At 41.5% G+C, this 18956-nt stretch overlaps 1 protein-coding gene across 1 annotated transcript in view; it reads right to left on the bottom strand.

Moving 5' to 3' along the window:
* ADAMTSL1 (ADAMTS like 1) overlaps window positions 1-18956 on the bottom strand; it is a 948619-nt gene that overhangs the window by 171579 nt on the left and 758084 nt on the right. The gene's annotated exons all lie outside the window — the stretch shown is intronic.

Here is an 18956-nt window from a genome sequence, read left to right as displayed (position 1 = left end):
CAAAAAAGAAGGCGTGCTAGGTAAGACATAGATGGAACGCGTAATGGCCTTGGCCACCACATACTGAATAGTGGGTTTAGAAGAAGCCTTTCTGCTCATCTCTCCAGCAACCATTTTTAGCAAGACTGAACAAAGTTGTGCTTGCTTTTCTTTGGCTTCAAAGCGATAGGTCATTGGCTCCAAATCCTTTCAAACTTCCATTATAGCATAGAAACATTTCTGTCCTATGTATAAATCTTATCACTGCCCGGGACTGGAGAATGTAACAAAAGTAACAGTTCCTAAATAGATCAGTCTGCTTGAGGGAAAATAAGTGGAGAGAATTGCTCATTATCTGGAAGTGGAAGTCAAATACCGACAGATGAGTTGCATGCATAAATCGGCCATTCCAAATGGCCCAGTCTTGAGAAGTACATCTATAGTCAGCTAAGGGCCTATAAAAACATTCCCACTGCATTTCTCTATTGCTGCAGCCTCCTAAATGGAAACAATAAGGAAAAAGGTCTGTTGCTTGGGTTCTGAGTCAGAAGTGTTCTTTAGTGATCAGTTTTAGAAAGTTCTGTTTACAATGCAAGGCAGAAAGAGTCTACAAATAAGACCTAGCCAAGAAAAGCATCACAAGTAGATTCTTCAGTACCTAGGCCCCCTACCTTCCATATCCAGCTCTGAAAATTGGTTTAAATTCTTTTTTGTCAGACTGTAAAACTGAGTGCATACTCAATCTTTTCCTGACACTCTGATATGCAACTACCTTTCTAGCCCTCATTTCCACAACCTCCTTCTGTCTATGCTATGTTTAAGCTGTATTTGTAGTGAATTACTGTTATTCTCAACTCATGCCCACCCCTGGCTTTCTAGTTCTGTCTTTACTCAAGTCGTTACTCCTGATTTGGAATAATTTTTGTCCTTTTTTTGCCCATCAAAATTATTCCATTTGTATATATTCAAATTTGATCCATATTTTAAGGATTATATTTATAATTGCAGCAGACATTTATCATTTTCTCAACTGTATTACAATTATTCTGCCTGTTAAGAGCCATAGAGAAGGATGCACCTCTTAAAGGCAAGGTCTATGTGTGAGTCAGTTTTGTATCTCTCATAGGGTTCATCACAGCATCTTCTGAATAGTTAATGTCTGTGGTTAACTATTTCCTGATAAATTAGCAAATGGAGGGACCTGTCATCATAGTGGGTGCTTTGTACATGTTATGTCATTAACTACCTCTGTAACAACATAAAACAGGCTCTACTGATTTTCCATATCCCAGCTGGGCAAGAGGCTGACTTGCCCTAATACCCACAATGAGTAATTAGTGAATCCAGGATTCATACTTGAGTGTGTCTTTCTCCAAAGCCTTTGTGCTTTCTATTGTACCATGCTGTCTCCAGAAAATGCCTTGGCAATTGCCCTATCAACATTCATGACATTTTAAATCAATAGAAGAGGAGAAGGTGGGTTGAATATACTTCTTTTAGATACTGTATAAATTTCTATAAACTCACTTTTCAATCTCTAGTATGGGTTAAACCCAAGCTTAAAATGCCATAGGGTTATTGGTTTAAACTATATCCATGTATTCTTGGTCACTCCTTCCTTTTAAAGATGGAGTCTTGAGTCAGGGCTGAACTTAGTGGCTCACTTGTAATGAAGAGAATGAGGCAGAAGTGATGCTATGTGACTTCCAAGGCTCAATGATAGAATGTAGTTTCCACTTCTCTCTCTCTGTGACTTCTCATTCTGGAGGAAGTCACTTTGATTGCTCGCCTGACAATAATAATGTCGTAAGGACACTTAATGCCGCATGAGAAATCCACATGCAAAGAAACTGAGGCTGGTCACCAACAGTCAGCACCATCTTTCCAGTCACGTGAGTGGACTACCTCGAAAGCAGATCTACTGGGCCCAGTCTAGCCTTCAGATGACTCCGACCTCATGAGACTGAGCCAGAATGGCTTTGCAAGCTGGTCCCAAATTCTTAAACTATGAGAGGTAACAAACGTTCATTTTTGTTGTGAGCTACCAGTTTTGGGGGAAATTTGTTATGCAAAAGTAGACAACTAATACAAGAATATACTCTCCTTCCAAAGTGTGCACATGCTCACCAAAAGACATGTAGAAAAATATCCAAAGCAGCACTCTACATACTCCATCAGGGAATAGCACAAATGTGGATCGACAATGAAACGGATAAAAAGTTATATGTTTCTACAACACTATCAAACAATAAGAATAAACTATAACAACAACCAACATTGATGAATCTCACAAACATAAAATTGAGTAAAAGAAATTACAAAGGCAAAAATCATACCGTGCTTTCACTGATCTAAAGCTCAAAACACAACACTCAGCTATAGTGTTAGAGATCAGGATGGTGGTACCCTTGGTGGGCAGTAACTAGAAGAGAGGCACAGGGGGAAGTTTCTGGGATGAGGTCTCGATCAGGGTGCTGGATCTGGGTTCTCTTTGTGAGAAATAACAAAGCCAGACACATAGAGTTTGTGCACATTTCTCTATACTTGCTATACTTCGAAAGAGAGTGTTTCATTCCCACTTGTACTAAGTGAAGTACTAAATGTTGTGGATGGGAAACCAAATCTAACCACTATGCCCAATGCTATGAACCTTCTGTGTATGCCTACATAGTAAATGCTGTCCCAAGGTTAAAATGTGTCACACTTGAGGCTCTACACTGTGTTGTCCCTTCCCTGCACCCACCTTTGGAAAATTCAGCCACTGAGACCTTGAAGCAGAGGTAATTTGCCAGCCCTGAAGCCACTTCAACACTGTTCAGAGAAACTTGTAAACAGATATAGCTGCCTACCCACGATAAAAGTACATTACATTCTCAAGGGCAGAGGTCAGCAGAAGCTGTCTGTGTAGGAAACACTTTGCTGGTTCTGGGTTGAAAGTACTTTTTTTTACTCTTATTTTGTTTTCAATTATAGTTTATACTCAATATTATTTTGTATTAGTTTCAGGTATAAAGCATAGGGGTTAGAGAATCATATACTTTACAAAGTGTTCACCCTGATATCTCCAGTACCCACCTTTCACCATCCATAGTTGGGGTTAAATTAACTTAGGCATAAAAAGAGAAAGCAGAGATTCCCTGCCTACCTTCTCCTGCATCAAGCCTGGGTATGTGAGCCTTGGGCTTCCCTGATAATTGTGCCTTTGGCTGTTTACGAGGATAGGACCGCAGCCCAGGGTGGGGCCAGCCTGAGTGGGCAAGACTGGCCATGGCTGGCAGCAATGAGACACTTACGGGCCTTCCCTGGGATTCTGGGGCCCAGCTGCCATGTCAGCCCTGCGTTGAGGAGGACAGGAGCTCTGCCCGGGGCGTTAGAGGGTGAGGGCATTAGTGTTTCTTCCCCCACTTTGCCTGCTTGACTTTTACTCATCTTTTCATTATCATTGGAAATGGTACTTCCTAAGGGAGGAAGCCTTCAGCTGGGAAAAAATCCTCCTTAATTTTATGGTCCCATTAATACTTTCCCATTTGGAAATTCTCAACACACCATTTTATTATTTTATTTTTCTTTATTTTTATTGTGGTAAGAACACTTAACACAGGATCTACCCTTCACAAAAATTTAAGTTTACTATAATATGCCATTGTTGACTATAGTTACAATGTTGTACAGCAGATCTCTAGAGCTTATTCACCTTGTACAACAGAAAATTTATGTGCATTGAACACATAATTACTAACACATAGTTAGTAACTCCCTATTTCCCTTTGCCCCAACCCCTGGCAACCACCATTCCACCCTTTGAATCTATGAATTTGACTGTTTTATGTACCTCCCATAAGTGGAATCATGCAGTATCTGTTCTTCTGTGACTGGCTTATTTCACTTACGTTGCAAATTTAGTTTGTATTTAAGGCTGAATAATATTCCATTGTATGTATATATCACATTTCCTTTATCCACCTATCTGTCTATGGGCTTTTACGTTATTTCCAGGTCTTCCTATTGTGAATAGTGAGTGCTGCAGTAAACATGAGCGTGCTCATATCCCTTCAAGGTTCTGACTTCATTTTTTTTTTTTAGATAAATACCCAGAAGTGGGACTCCTAGAAAATATGGTGACTCTATTCTTAATTTTATGAGGAACTACCTGAGAAACCATATTATTTTTTGTAATGGCTGTACCATGTTGCAATTCTAAAAACGGTTTTGTGTTTCTTTTCTTTTCTTTTCTTTTCTTTTTTCTTTTCTTTTCTTTTTCTTTTTCTTTTCTTTTCTTTTCTTTTCTTTTCTTTTTTTCTTTCTTTTCTTTTCTTTTCTTCTCTTCTCTTCTCTTCTCTTCTCTTCTCTTCTCTTCTTTTCTTTGTTATTGAGTTGTAGGAGTTCCTTATATCTTTTAGGGATTAACTCCTTATCAGATAGTTGCCTTTTCATTCTGGTGGTTGTTTCCTTTGCTGTGCTCAGCGTAGGTAATCGACGTGCGGAGGAGAGTATGGGGCTGTGACCGTTCTGGTTTACCACTCGTCATGGGTTGGCACAGATCTCCCGCTGGAGTCCTAACCCCAGTACTTCAGGATGTGACCTTGTTTGGAAGTAGGGTCACTGCAGCCGTAATCACTTAAGCTGAGGTCATACTAGTAGGGTGGGTCCTTAATCCAATATGACTGCGGTCCTCATAAGGTGGGAGGGAAACCCCAGAGAGACCACCATGTAATGCAGAGACAGAGGCTGCAGTGATGTGTCTGTAAGCTAAGGGATGTCAAGGGTGGTCGGCAGAAGGTGGAAGCCAGAAGAGGTGAGGAGGAATTCTTCCTCACGGGTTTCAAAAGGAGCACAACCCTGCTGACACTTTGACACTGAGCTTGATTTTTGCCTCTAGAACCACAGAGGATACATTTCTGTTGTTTTAAACCACCCTATTTGTGGTACTTTGTTACAGCAGTGCCAGGAAGCCAACACACCCTGTAAGCTCGGTGCCGATCACGGTGCCTGGAACGCAGCCGGTGCTCCATGCGTACGAGGTGGCTCAGACTGAGTGGGACCCCGCCGACTGTGCGGGCGCCTTTGGATTAGTCACCTGACCGGTCAACCATGTCAATCATGTCCACTAAAGAACCGCCACCACCACTTTCAAAGACCAAAAAGCTCTGAACACCACAAAGTTTTCTTCAGTGTCAGGTAAACTACTTGGTGACAACACTGGACCCTAAGTGAGATCATGCCTTTATAGGTCATGTCCCGGTTGATGTAAATATTCACACGTTTTACTACAATAATATTAGCCTGTTGGATTATGGCATCCCCTTCCCCCAATGCTGTGAACTAACTAGGGGTGTTATACAACTTATGTCTTAGTAATCTGAACATATTCCTAAAATACCAAAGTCCTGAATTCCAAAACACATGTGCCGCAGTGATTTTGGCTAAAGGATCGTGGTGCTGCATTAGGAGGATGGTAAACACGATCACTATGGTTTCTTTTGGCCTCTAGGCTTCAGGTGTTTAGCTCTACAGCTGGGCCCTTGGCCAGAATGTTAGGGAGACTCTGGTTCCCTCAGAATTCTCTTTCTACTGCTTTGTTTCCCCCCAGCCATTCTTCTGCACATTCCTGTCCCTTTTGTCAAAACCTGCTTTCAGGGAAGGCTCTTTGAGCTGACAGGTCAGGGCTGATGCTTTGTAGCTTCAGGCTGGACCCTGGCCAGGTCCTGAGTGATTGACTCTCCATCCCTGGCAGGCAGGAGACAGAGGGTTGCCTCCCACCCCCCAAGGCTGGGATTAATCTTTTTGCCCTTTGCCCAGCATCAGGTATACTCAAGTTGGCTTGTCTTTAAAACTGGATTTTAGGTTTTAGCCTTGAATTCCCAATTTCCCGATGGTGCTGGAGTTCTGCCCAAAGCCAAGCCTATTAGATTGTCACCCTGTCACTCTGTCTGGATCTGGCCAGCCCCTGGCCTTGGGCTTGGCAGAGACCCTTAGCCTTGAGCTCTATATGCTATAATGTGACAGCAACCTAGCTGACACCACACATTATTGCTAATGAAAATAGTAGTCCTGACATTTCCACGAAGCTTACAATGAGCCAGATACTTTGCTAATTGCTTTGTGTGCACTGTCTTCTGTAATCCTTTCTACACCCCTGGGAAATAGACACTAATTTTATTTGCATTTCACCAACAAGGAGCTAATGTCTGGAGAAGTTAAATGATTAATTAGTCACGGCCCAGAATGCCTGCTGCCAACACTCACACAGATGTCAATTCCACTGGCATCATATCCAAGCCTACTAAGACTTGGATGCATGGGCGCTGAGAATGGTGTTACTCCATATCACAGAGGCCAGTGCTGTGGATTTATAAGTGCCAGCTCAGCATCCCTGAGTTCCAGAAAAACTCAGGGCTCATACAAGGCATGGGATATGTATTTGCATCAGCCCTATGAAGAGGGCACTGTTAAGCTCCCTCCTTTTCTTATATCCCACCCAATGACATGTTTTTCATTGCTTTTAGAGAGACAGGAAGGGAGAGAGGAAGGAAGAGAGAGAAACATTGATGTGAGAGAAACATTGATTGGTTGCCTCCTGAGTGTGCCTGGATTGGGTATCATAGGTGCCCGCCCAGGAACAGAATCCACAATGTAGGTATGTGCCCTGTCCTGTAACTGAACCTGCAACGTTTGGGCTATGGGATGACACTCCAACCAGATGAGCCACACCAGCCAGGGAAAGCTCCCCCATTATGAGGGTGACATAATAGAGGCTCTCAGAGGCCAATCAGCTTGTCCAAATCACACAACTAGTAAACAAGAGAATTGGGATTCAAATTCAGGTGGTCTGGCTCCTATATGCTTAATTATATTGTCCTGCCTCATCAGGACAGGATGGCGGATACAGCAGTACAAAGTATATCTCAGAGGCACATGCTAGGATCTCTGGTGCTTACAACTTCAGAAAATGACAAATGACAAAATGACAGCTCTGTTCTGACATAAAAGAAACACACACACAGATGCCATCAAAGGCTAGAAATATACTTGGAGTTATTTCAGTAACATAGCAGTGGTACTTGACAGTCCAATGGGCAAAGGCAGAGTGTGGTTCCCCTCCAAGGGCAGGTTTGTTTTTGCAAAGGTGGCCATCAGAGATAATGTGGTCAATCAAGAACTCGTGGTGGTTGGCACTTCATTAGCAGCTTGTGCTTGCATTAGCTACATGCAAGGAGGAATTCTTGCCTTCCTTTGGCTGAGGGCTCAGTATGTGAGTTGCGAAGGTTTTCCTCCCCCACTTTTTCAGAGAAGGTAGTGCTCTGTTGTCTCTAGTAACTCACTGCTTGTTGCCGGTATAAATGTATGTAATTTCTAAAGGCAGATTCCTCCTACCCCAAGTTATTTGCCCTAAGAACCTTCGCCTACCCTGGGTTTTGCAGCAAAGTATAGCTTGTTGCTTTACTCAAAATTTTAAAATGGAGTTTTTGTTGGGAGGCAAAACACCACTGTAAATTTCAGTTATTTATCAGAAGCATGCTTTAAAAACTTGCATTTAATCCTCCAACCCGGCATTTCTGCCCAACATTTCTATCCCATGATTTTTTCAAGTCCTCCAAAGATATCTGTTTCCTTTAGAATGCCTCTGAGGTCAGGAGGTAGACAGCAATCAGGCAAAAATCAATCAGACACCATGGAGCACAGCCAGCCCTGGGATGCCTGAGGCAGGGCATCTGGGACACTGTCTAGGATTCTGTTCCACTTTAAGGTTTTTGGATCATTGCTAGTAGCTCCCAATTTATCTCTACATCTCCACGTTTCCAATTTTATCCATGGCCTGAAGCTTGCAAAATGCAAATCTGGTCATTTTACTTCCTCTGATTACAAACCCCCATTGGAGTCCAAGCTGAGTTTTCAGGAGGGTGAGGACCAGTGTGCCTGGGGCCCAGACTTGGTCCAGGGCACCCACTGGGGGTGAGGGGGCTTTGCATGGCTGCAGCTGAACTTTCTCATTTGCTTTTCTTCCCTTCCCTTTCCTTCCTCCTTTCCCTTTGTAGACTAAACTGTAGCCTAAGCCTCAATGGGCAACGGTCCATGGATGTGACAAGGCTCAGCACAGGGCCAGGGTAGCTGGGAATCAAACATTCAGGGAGGATTAAACAAATATAAATATATGAAGAATAATGAGAATCAGATTTCTTACCGTCAGAAAGTGGAATTAGATTGGTAGAAAATAGTGTAAACTTGTGTTTTCTTTTTTTAATTTTTCAATTATAATTGAGATTAAATATTGTTTTTTATTAGTTTCATGTGTACAGCACAGTGGTTGGAAATTTATAAAATTTATGAAGTGATCCCCCTAAGAAGCCTAGTACCCACCTGGCACCATACATGTTACTGACTATATTTCTTATGCTGTACTTTACAACCCTATGGCTATTTTTTAGCCACCAATTTGTGCTTCTTAATCACTTCACCTTTTTTGCTCAGCCCCTCAACCCCCCTCCCATTTGCCAACCATCAATTTGTTCCCTGTACTGAGACTGCTTCTGTTTTGTTTGTTCATTTACTTTGTTCTTTAGATTCCACATATATGTGAAGTCACTTATTTGTCTTTTTCTGTCTGACTTATTTCACTTAGTATAGTACCCTTTTTTGTCTTTCTTCGATTGAGTTTTAGCATAATACCCTCTTTCTCTGTCTGGCTTATTTCACTTAGCATAATACCCTCTGTGTCCATTCATGCATCACCAATGGTAGGGTTTCATTCTTTTTTATGTCCAAGCAACATTTCATTGTGTATATGTACCACATATTCTTTATTCAATCACCTATTAATGGGCACTTAGGTTGCTTTCATATCTTATCCATAATAAAAAATGCTGCAGTGAACAGAGGGGTGCATATATCTTTTCAAATTAGTGTTTTGAATTCCTTCAAATGTATTTCTAGAAGTGGAATTGCTGAGTCATAAGTTAGTTTTATTTTTTGAGGAAACTCCACACTGTTTTTCACAGTGGCTGCATTAATCTGTAGTCCCACAAATAGTGCATGAGGGTCCCCTTTTCTTCACATCCTCACCAGCACTTGTTGTTTGTTGATTTACTGATAGTAGCCATTCTGATGGGAGTAAGGTGATATTTCATTGTAGTTTTAGATTGCATTTCTCTGTGAATTCATGGTTTTTAATAGACAGATTCCTAGACAGACATACATATATCAACAGATATAAATGGTTATATGCAAATAAATAAATATATATATATATATGATTTCCTACCTTTCTCTGCTGAGAGGCCTAAAAGCAATAGAACCAAGCATATCAAGTACCCATATCTTGAATTCTAAATATCATTCTCCACTAAGGAACCAGTACTGGTAGAAATGGCTATAGCAGGGGCTGGGAAAATGAAAACCAACCCTGGAACACCTTGTACCAAAAAACTAGGAATTTCTCAAAAAATAACGAGGTGTGTGTCAAAAGGACACAAGGGCCAGTTTGAAGGGGCTCCCACTAGCCACATCTGGGACAATTTGATAGTGATGAATTTTAACTGTGAGGAAAATAGAAATGCATAAATAAATAAGAAGAAAGCTCTCTGCCCTGTAGTAGCATGTCTATTAATAATCTAGAAGAAATGACAGAATTTAGAAAGTCACCACTTGTCAACCATAATAAAAATTGATTCAGGCAAGATTCATCAGTGAATGCAAACACTAGGTCAAAGTTTGATGAGGAATAGGGTATTTACTTAATTTCATATTATCTCCCCATAAAATACTTATCTGTTACTTACTATTAATAAGTGCAACATATGCAATAATTTTACGGTGGAAAAACGGGCTGACATCTCTTTAACCAAGTAAGAAGAGTGAATGTCATCAGTAGTGAATGGAACAGAACATCATTCATTGTCTCCTGATACATGCACTAAAAGAGTGTATCAATAGTATACCTCTGCAGTATTTCTGTCAAAAACTCAAAACTCATGAGGAAACATTAAGCGAACCCAAACTGAGTGACACTTTACAATGTAACTGACCTATATTTTCAAAACTGTCCAGGATATATGAAAGACAAGAAAAGACTGCCAGATTGAAGGAATCTAAAAAGCAATGACAACCAAATCTTGGACTTCCAAAGGACATTGTTGGGACAATTGGAAACATTTGAACAGAGTCTGTGGTTGAGATGGTGATACTGATTTAATATCATCTCTTGATTTTGATGGTTAGACTGCGTTTTTTTATGACAGCATCCTCATACTTAGGGAATACACACTGAAGTGTTATGATACAATAGGTTATCTCCTGACATTATTCTCTAAATTGGTCCCAAAATGGCCCTGGCTGGTATGGCTTAGTGGATTGAACACTGGCCTACAAACCAAAGGGTTGCTGGTTTGATTCCCAGTCAGGGCACATGCCTGGGTTGTGGGCCAGGTCCCCAGAAATGGGCAACCACACATTGATGTTTCACTCCCTCCTCTTTCTCCCTTCCTCTCTGTCTAAAAATTAAAAAAAAATTTTAAAAAATTTAAAAAATTAAAAAATATTAACAACTATAAATTGAGGGGATGGATAAGGAAGCTCTGTGTATTACTTTTGCAACTATTTAAAATCTGCAATTATTTCAAGATAAAGGTTATGGACTTCCGCCAAGATGGAGGTTTAGCTGGATGTGCCGTGCCTCCTCACACAACCAAGTTTAGGGACAACTAAATATTAGCAACACAAAACACAACCAGAACACGGAAAACTGAACTTTTCGGAAGTCCGCTAACAACAAATTCTTCAGCCCTACCGGTAAGGGGCGAAACCGGCGTTGGGTGAGGACTTACAAAGGAGGGCTCGGTCGGACCCGGGCGCGGAATCCAGACCAGTCGCGTGGGTTCCAAACCCAGGATTGGACCTAGTGAGCGACCGAGCAGCCCACCGGGTGAGCGACTACAGAGGACACAGTGGGGAGGCAGTGGCAGCGAGTTGACTGTGGTTGCCTGGTTGCGCGCGGAGTAAGGGAGTGAGCGGTTGGACCGCCCGGCGGCGGCGCGCCATTTCCCCGCTCTGACCACGCCCCCACATACAGCGTCACAACCCAGCGACCTGGGACTCCAAGGCGCCGCTTTTCCCACTTAAAGGGCCAGAACAGACCAAAAATGTCGCAGGCAGAACTCAAAGCCCCAGAGATAAATCTAAATGACGAAGAAATAGCAAAACTCTCAGACGCACAGTTTAAAACACTGGTCATCACCTTCCTCATAGATCTGGTGGATTATAGCCACAAATTAGAGAAACATATGAAGGCTAAATTAAGGGAAATGAATGGAATTCCACAGGAAACCCATAGAGATGAAAAGGAAACTGGGACTCAAATCAATGAAGTGGACCAGAAGGAAGAAAAAAAATGAACAAACAGAAAGGAATGAAGAAATAAGAATTCAGAAAAATGAGGAGAAGCTTAGGAACCTCCAGGACATCTTTAAACGCTCCAATATCCGAATTATAGGGGTACCAGAAGGGGGGAAAGACACAACCACCAGTGGAAAAACTATTTGAACAAATAATAAAAAGAAAATTTCCCCAATCTGGCAAAGGAAATAGACTTCAAGAAACCAAGAAGTCAGAGAGTACCAAAAAAGTTGGACTCAAGAAGAAACACACCAAGGCATATCATAATTACATTAGCCAAAATTAAAATGAAGGAAAGAATCCTGGAAGCAGCAAGAGCTAAAGGGACAATCACCTACAAAGAAGTCCCCATCAGGCTGTCAGCAGATTTCTCAAAAGAGACCTTACAGGCAAGAAGGGGCTGGAAAGAAATATTCCAAGTCATGAAATCTAAAGACCTACAACCAAGATTGCTCTACCCAGCAAAACTTTCATTTAGAACGGAAGGACAGATAAGGTGCTTCTCAGATAAGGTCAAATTCAAGGAGTTCATCATCATCAAGCCCTTATTATATGAAATGTTAAAGGGACTTATCTAAGAAAAAGAAGTTAAAGAAACATGAACAGTGAAAGGACAACAAACTCACAGTTATTAACAACCACACCTAAAACGAAAGCAAACTAAAAGGACAGCCAGATCAGGAGTGAAAACATGAAATGAAGATCTCATGGAGGGTTAGCAACAGGGGAGTGAGAGGAGGAGATGGGGGAGAGGCAGAGAAAACAAGTAGCATAGACAGTAGATAGAAAATAGATGGAGAATAGTATGGGAAATATAGAACCTAAAGGACTTGAGACACATGGACATAAACTAAAGGGGGGTATTGGTGGGGTTGGGGGGGCAGGGTGGAGGGGAATGAAGGGGGGAATAGAACAACTGTAACAGCATAATCAATTCAAAAAAATAAATAAATTAAAAAAAAAAGATAAAGGTTATGAAAAAAACATCTATTGCCTCCTAGTAACCCACAGGCCAAGGTTCAAATCCTTGGCTGGCCTGTAATGTGCTTCAGAGCAAAGTTTGAATTTATCTTTCTGGTTTAATCTCAGGTCACCCATATATTCAACTTGGCTGAGTACCCAACAGAAGAGTATCCCACTTCTCTGGCTTGTAAACTCCTCTGCCTCTCAGGTTGGATCCTAAACACCTCCCTTCTCTCTGAGTACTTCTCTGATTCCCTCCCACCAAGCCAAGCTAGACCTTTCTCTCTGCACACTACCCTCTCCTTCCTCCTAAGGGCATTCTTTTCTCCCCTCAGGCTCACTCTCATTACACTCCAGTTACTGGTCTACAGTCTGTCTCTCTCACTAGACTCTGCACCCACAAGGGCAGCAAAGCCCTATTCGTCCTCCTATCTCTGGCACCTACTCCAGTGCCTGGCCCATCACAGATGCTCTGGGTGGCACTGTGACATAATGTGGAAGACCCTGGGCTCTGGAATTGAATTATCTGTGAATGAACTGTGCTCTGCCACTCTAATTGCATAATCTGGGCAAGCTACTTAACATTTACATTTAAAGCGGGGATAATAACAATACCTACTTCAAAGGGCTGTTATGAGGCTCATGTGAGAACATCTAGGTCAAGGGCTGAAGCACTGTGCCTGGCACAGGTTAAGGGCTCTATAACATTAGCTAATATGAAGTGTTATTCCTGGGCACTCAGTAAATATTTGTTAAATCCATGGATATTACTATGAGGAGATTAGATGAGAAGGGTGAGATGAGAAGGGTGAGAATTCTCTTTGGACTGAGTCAGACAAAGTAGCTATGGTATATGGAAACTGGGAGAAAACATCTGTGGCACATCCATGTTAACTTTACTATTTAAGCATTCACTGCTAAGCACTGTGACAGATATAGAAGTAACCAATGAGTGCTGAGAATTTCAGAAGCAGGCAGTGTGTTTCCAAGTACTTGCATTGTTGTGACTTATTGCAGTGCACAAAGACTGTTTATCTATTATCTTTTTGATCCATTTGCTTTAAGCCTACTTCCTTCACAGAACATGTCAAAGAGCAGAATGACAACAAAACTAGGCGTAGTTATACAGAATATCTTCTGCCCTCCCTCCCTCACCACTGCCCCCTCTTCTTTGTGACATCTCACTGGCACAAATACCCAGATGCCTGTTTACTTACAGGCAGCTTGACTTAATTACAATGTTTAAATTCTGGCTCCTATTTTCTAATCACCCCATCTTCTAGATGACAGCACATTAAAATGATATGGAATTCCCACTGGCTATTAGAATTCAGATATGAACATCCTGATAGTAGGGTAGATAATATGCAAAATCACTTTTGCCCTTAGGAAGTCAAGATTTTAGTTGACTTGCCTAGAATTATAGGTGAAAATTTCTTGTTAAAAATAGTTGCAGGTTTTTTCTCCTTATGGCCAAGATCATTGAAGAAATGATGTCGATGATAAATCTGTGTCATCTGTTGTTTTTCTCCCTCTAACACCATTTTTTGTTTTTTATTCTAGTTTTCCTCTACTTTATCTTTTTTTAATCTTTCCTTTTTAAAAAATATATTTTATTGATAATGCCATTACAGTTCTATTTCCCCCTGCTTCATTCCCCTCTACTCTTCACACCCCCTGCCACCCACATTCCCCAGCTTTTGTTCCCGTCCATGTGTCATAACTTCTTTAGCTTCTACATTTCCCACACTACTCTTGCCCTCCCCCTCTCTATTTTTCCCCCACCATCTATGCTACTTATTCTCTGTACCTTCTCCCCCCTTCTCCTCCTCCCACTAACTGGTTGCTAACCATCCATGTGCTCTCCATTTCTATGGTTCTGCTCCTGTTTTAGGTGTCCACTTAGTTTGGTTTTGTTTTAGGTGTGGTTGTTAATAACTGAGTTTGCTGTCCTTTCACTGTTCATATTTTTTATCTTCTTTTTCTTAGATAAGTCCCTTTAACATTTCATATAGTAAGAGCTTGGTGATGATGTACTCCTTGAACTTGACCTTATCTGAGAAGCCATTTATCTGCCCTTCCATTCTAAATGAAAGCTTTGCTGGATAGAGCAATCTTGGATGTAGGTCTTTGGATTTCATGACTTGGAATACTTCTTTCCAGCCCCTTCTTGCCTGGAAGGTCTCTTTTGAGAAATCTGCTGACAGTCTGATGGGAACTCCTTTGTAGGTGACTGTCTCCTTATCTCTTGCTGCTTCTAGAATTCTCTCCTTCATTTTAATCTTGGCTAATGTAATGATGATGTGCCTTGGTGTGTTCCTCCTTGGGTCCAACTTCTTTGGGACTCTCTGAGCTTCCTGGATTTCCTGGAAGTCTATTTCCTTTGCCAGATTGAGGAAGTTCTCCTTTATTATTTGTTGAAATAAGTTTTCCACTTGTTGCTCTTCCTCTTCCCCTTCTGGTACCCTTATAATTTGGATGTTGGAGCGTTTAAAGATGTCCTGGAGGTTCCTAAGCCTCTCCTCATTTTTGTGAATTCTTGTTTCTTTCTTCTTCTCTGTTCGGTTGTTTCGTTCTTCCTTCTGGTCCACACCGTTGATTTGAGTCCCAGTTTCCTTCCCATCACTATTGGTTCCCTGTGCATTTTTCTTCATTTTACTTAGTGTAGCCTTCATTTTTTCATCTAATTTGTGACTAAAATCAACCAGTTCTGTGAGCATCCTGATCACCAGTGCTTTGAACTGTGCATCTGATAGGTTGGCTATCTCTTGGTCACTTAAAAGTATTGGCTCTGGGGTTTTGATTTGTTCTTCTGTCTGAGCCATTTTTAGTCAGGTTGCACCTGTTACATAGGAGTGGAAGAGCCTTAAGTGTTCACCAGGATGGGGTGACCCAGTTGCTGTGTTGTAATGCTGTATGTGAGGGTGGGGTCAGAGAGGGAACAATGGCACTTGTTCTGCTCTCTCTTGGGTTTCAGTCCACTCTGCCACTTACCACAAGCCAGCACCTTTTCAATCGGTGCTTTTAGGCTTTATTTCCTGTCCCTGGGGCCCTAGGTTGCACGGTCTGTCTTGCTGCCTGTTTTTGCCTAGTTTATCTGTGTGCGAATGTGTGACCATAGTCAGCCCCACACCCCCTGTGCTCCTGGGTCTGGCTGCCACTGCCTTTTCCTGCCACGATCCCTCTCCACTGGCCACCAACTCTGCCCCTCTTACTGGTCTGGTTGAATGGTTGTCGAACTTCCATATGGCTCAATTTTCTTTCTGTTCTGGTTGTGTTTTTGTTTCTAAATCTTTGTTGTCCTTAATTTTGGTTGTGAGAGGAGGAACAGTATTTCCACCTACGCCTCCATCTTGGCCAGAAGTCCACTTTATCCCAACTGACTAGCATTCTCACACAAATGGTCTTCCACTAAATGAACTTCTTGCCTTTTCCAGAATCAACTTCCTCAAACAGAGGAAGCTTCTGCCAAGCTCAGCTACTGTTGGCTTCCCAACACACCATTTCTCTTTTCCACATCTGTGAATTTGATTCCAACTTTTCCTGCCTGGAATGCTCTCTGTGTTCCTACCTCATGATCTGATTGATTCAAGCCCTTCTTCTTCTATGAAGGTTTCCCTCACATCTAACCTACATTAACTACACCCTCTTTGTCATTCTATTTGGTTTACTGTTATTGGATTGTATTTGTATTGTACATCACTGACCACATAGCTGTTCTAAGCCAAGGTTAGAGTATCTTAGATGTGAGAGAGAAACATCAATTAGTTGCCTTCCACACATGCCCTGACTCAGAATCGAACACACAACCTGGGTATGTGCCCTGACCTGGAATTGAACCTGCAAACTTTTTGGTGTATGGGATGATAGCCCACCAACTGAGCCATTCTGCCAGGGTGGGATCAAATTTTAAAAGGAAATTGTTTGGCATCCATCAAATAAAGCCATTAAAAGCTCCATCTACTTGTTGATTTGCAGGTGGCATTCCTCAGAAACCCTATAGGCCTAAGAATTTCTCCTTGTTATGGACTGATAATGTCCTCCCAGAAAGATATGTTGTAGCCCTAACAGATCCGATTCTGTTATCTCCTGCAAGGTAACTGTTTTGCAGCTTTGTACACTTAACTTTTCCATACACCTGTGTATTTAGCCACTCATATATGTATATGTGCCCACAACCATTCACTGACTTGTTGGACATTTACTATACACCAAGTAGTATACTGAATGATAGGGACCCAGAGATTGTTAAGAAAAATTCTTGATTGTAAGGGCCTTCAGAGAAAACTACAAGACACTGTAGTAAGTTCCATTCATTTATTTATTCATTCATCTAGTGTTTATTGAGCATTTTTTGTGGCCAGACTCTGGGTGAAGGAGGAACAGAGTAGTAAATGAGACAGATATGAACCCATTCCTGTGGGGCTTACAGTTTAGTCTATGGGACAGATAAGCATGAGGTGTTAAGGAAGCATAAAGACATAGACCACAAGTCAAGAGGAAGGAGTTACAGTCATGGAAGGCTTTCTGGAGTTGGTAACATCTGGTCTGAGTCCTGAAGGGTCACTAACAGGTGGCAAGGCAAAGAAATAATAAAGAGAAGGTATCAGACAGAGTGAAGTATAAGAAAGCAAGAGGCATTTGGGGAATTCTAATTTATCTACTTCCCTGCTTGAGGCTGGAAAGAATATTGAGTAGAAAGCTTAGTAAGACCTTGGAAAATTCTGGTTCTCATTCCTCTCTGTTTTCTTTAATGTAATTATGGGTGGGTAAGGGAGCCTTGGAAACAGAGGCACTGTGGGCTGTCAAAGCTCTAATGACAAAGGTCACTTAAGCTTAGTACAGTTCAAACTCATGGTCCCTAGCACACTGCTGAGTGGCACTCCTCTCATCAGGTGAGGGCTGAATGCTCAGCATGTTCCCATCCTGTCCATCACAAGGGGTTCTGGGCTTCGGTGAGAATTCCAATAGGTCGTTGGCAAAGGGAGACACAATGCTTCAAGCAAGTCTTCCACTATGTTTAATCAGACCATATATTCAATCCAAACCTGGCTTGGCAGAGGAAAACAAAAGACAGAACTGTTTCTCTTAGAGAGATCTCCCTGTCTTAGTCTCAAGAGTTTGATATGTGGTGTCAGCAGAGAGAGAAGCTAGCTATTGATGCAGGGTGTGATTCATCCATCAGTGCCGGGACATGTGCACACACACACCTGCTCTTCACAGACTAGGAGTCTATTCACACAGATGTTCTATCCACAGGACATGGAGAGCAGCAGCCCAGTACTCTCCAGTCCTGAGGGTGTTTGAGGAGTAAGAGTGAGGCCTTGCACAAATGTTTTCATATGTGACTACACAAAAATGACCTAAAATTATTTTTCAAATTAGGTTCAAAGATCTCTTTAATGTTTTACTCTTTGATATTTTGTTATCTCAGGGTGAGTTGGGGGATTATTGGCAGGCTAAAGTCTGAATAAATTTAAACCTTCATATTAGCATTTATATTGCCTTATTAAATCTCTCATTTGCTTTTGATTATCCATGATGCTCATTTATTGCTAGCACTTTTAACTCTGGAACACTATTTTATACACAGTTGGATCTGAATAATACTGATGAAGTGCTCTAAATCCCTAAGTTGTGTTCCTCAAGCAGGAGATACATGAGCATGACATTGAAGAGTCAGACTGACCCAGAACTTAGATTCCTACAGACTAGGACTGGAATCTACTCCCACCTATGTTTTATAACCTTGAGAAAGTTACCTACTTTGCATGTCAACTTCTTTATTTATAAAAATGGGACAATTACAATAATAGCTTCCAACAGTTACTTGATGCTTGTTAAGTACTAGGTATTGTAAGAACTTGGTATGTACTAATTCTCTTGCCATCCTAAGATAGAGGTACTATTATTATGCCATTTTCCCATACGGGTTAACTGGAGTAATGTGACTAAGGTCACACAGTGAGTCAGTAAGAGACCCAGAATTCAATCCTAAGTGGTCTGCCTCCAGAATTCTTAACTGTGTTCTTACCTGCTAGCTTCTACCTTGTATATGTTCTGGGAGCAAAGTATCATATGGCAGCTGCCATCATTATTATTGTTGCCATTGTTGGTATATGATTTCTCATATACAAGAGAGGCCAACAGAAAGTGTGGGTCCCTGGGGTTCCTTTTCTCCTGTTTGTGGTTCCTTGGAATTACTGCTATGATTATACCAAAACTAGGGGAACTGTTTTGCTATTCCATTTTGCTTGTTTTCTCTTATAGTTACAATAATGAGCAGTTTAGTTTCATGTAGCCCAACATTCTCCAAGCCACAGAAAACTTTCTAGCTGCCCACTTATCCTCAGAGCACATCATCCATTTCCCAGTTAGCCACACAGAAACAGTGTAGCAACGCAGTAACTTACTGGTAATTCTGAACAAGAACTGTGGAATCCATATGACTTCCAAAAAACTGTGGAGATGGTTTCTACCCCATGCCACATGGAGGTCAGCTGAATTCCTAATTCTTGACTATCATTTATTCATAGTAAATTACTAGAAAAATTCTCATGCTCCATGAATGCATCTTTCCCTTTCATGTCCTACTTGACCTCCTACCTCCCACTCTTCACTCTTAA

Source organism: Artibeus jamaicensis, unplaced genomic scaffold, assembly GCF_021234435.1.
Source record: "Artibeus jamaicensis isolate MK-2021 breed Jamaican fruit bat unplaced genomic scaffold, CSHL_Jam_final scaffold_1964, whole genome shotgun sequence".
Lineage (NCBI taxonomy): Eukaryota > Metazoa > Chordata > Mammalia > Chiroptera > Phyllostomidae > Artibeus > Artibeus jamaicensis.
The sequence above is the reverse complement of the archived record's forward strand: the minus strand, read 5'-3'. Positions and strand labels throughout refer to the sequence as shown.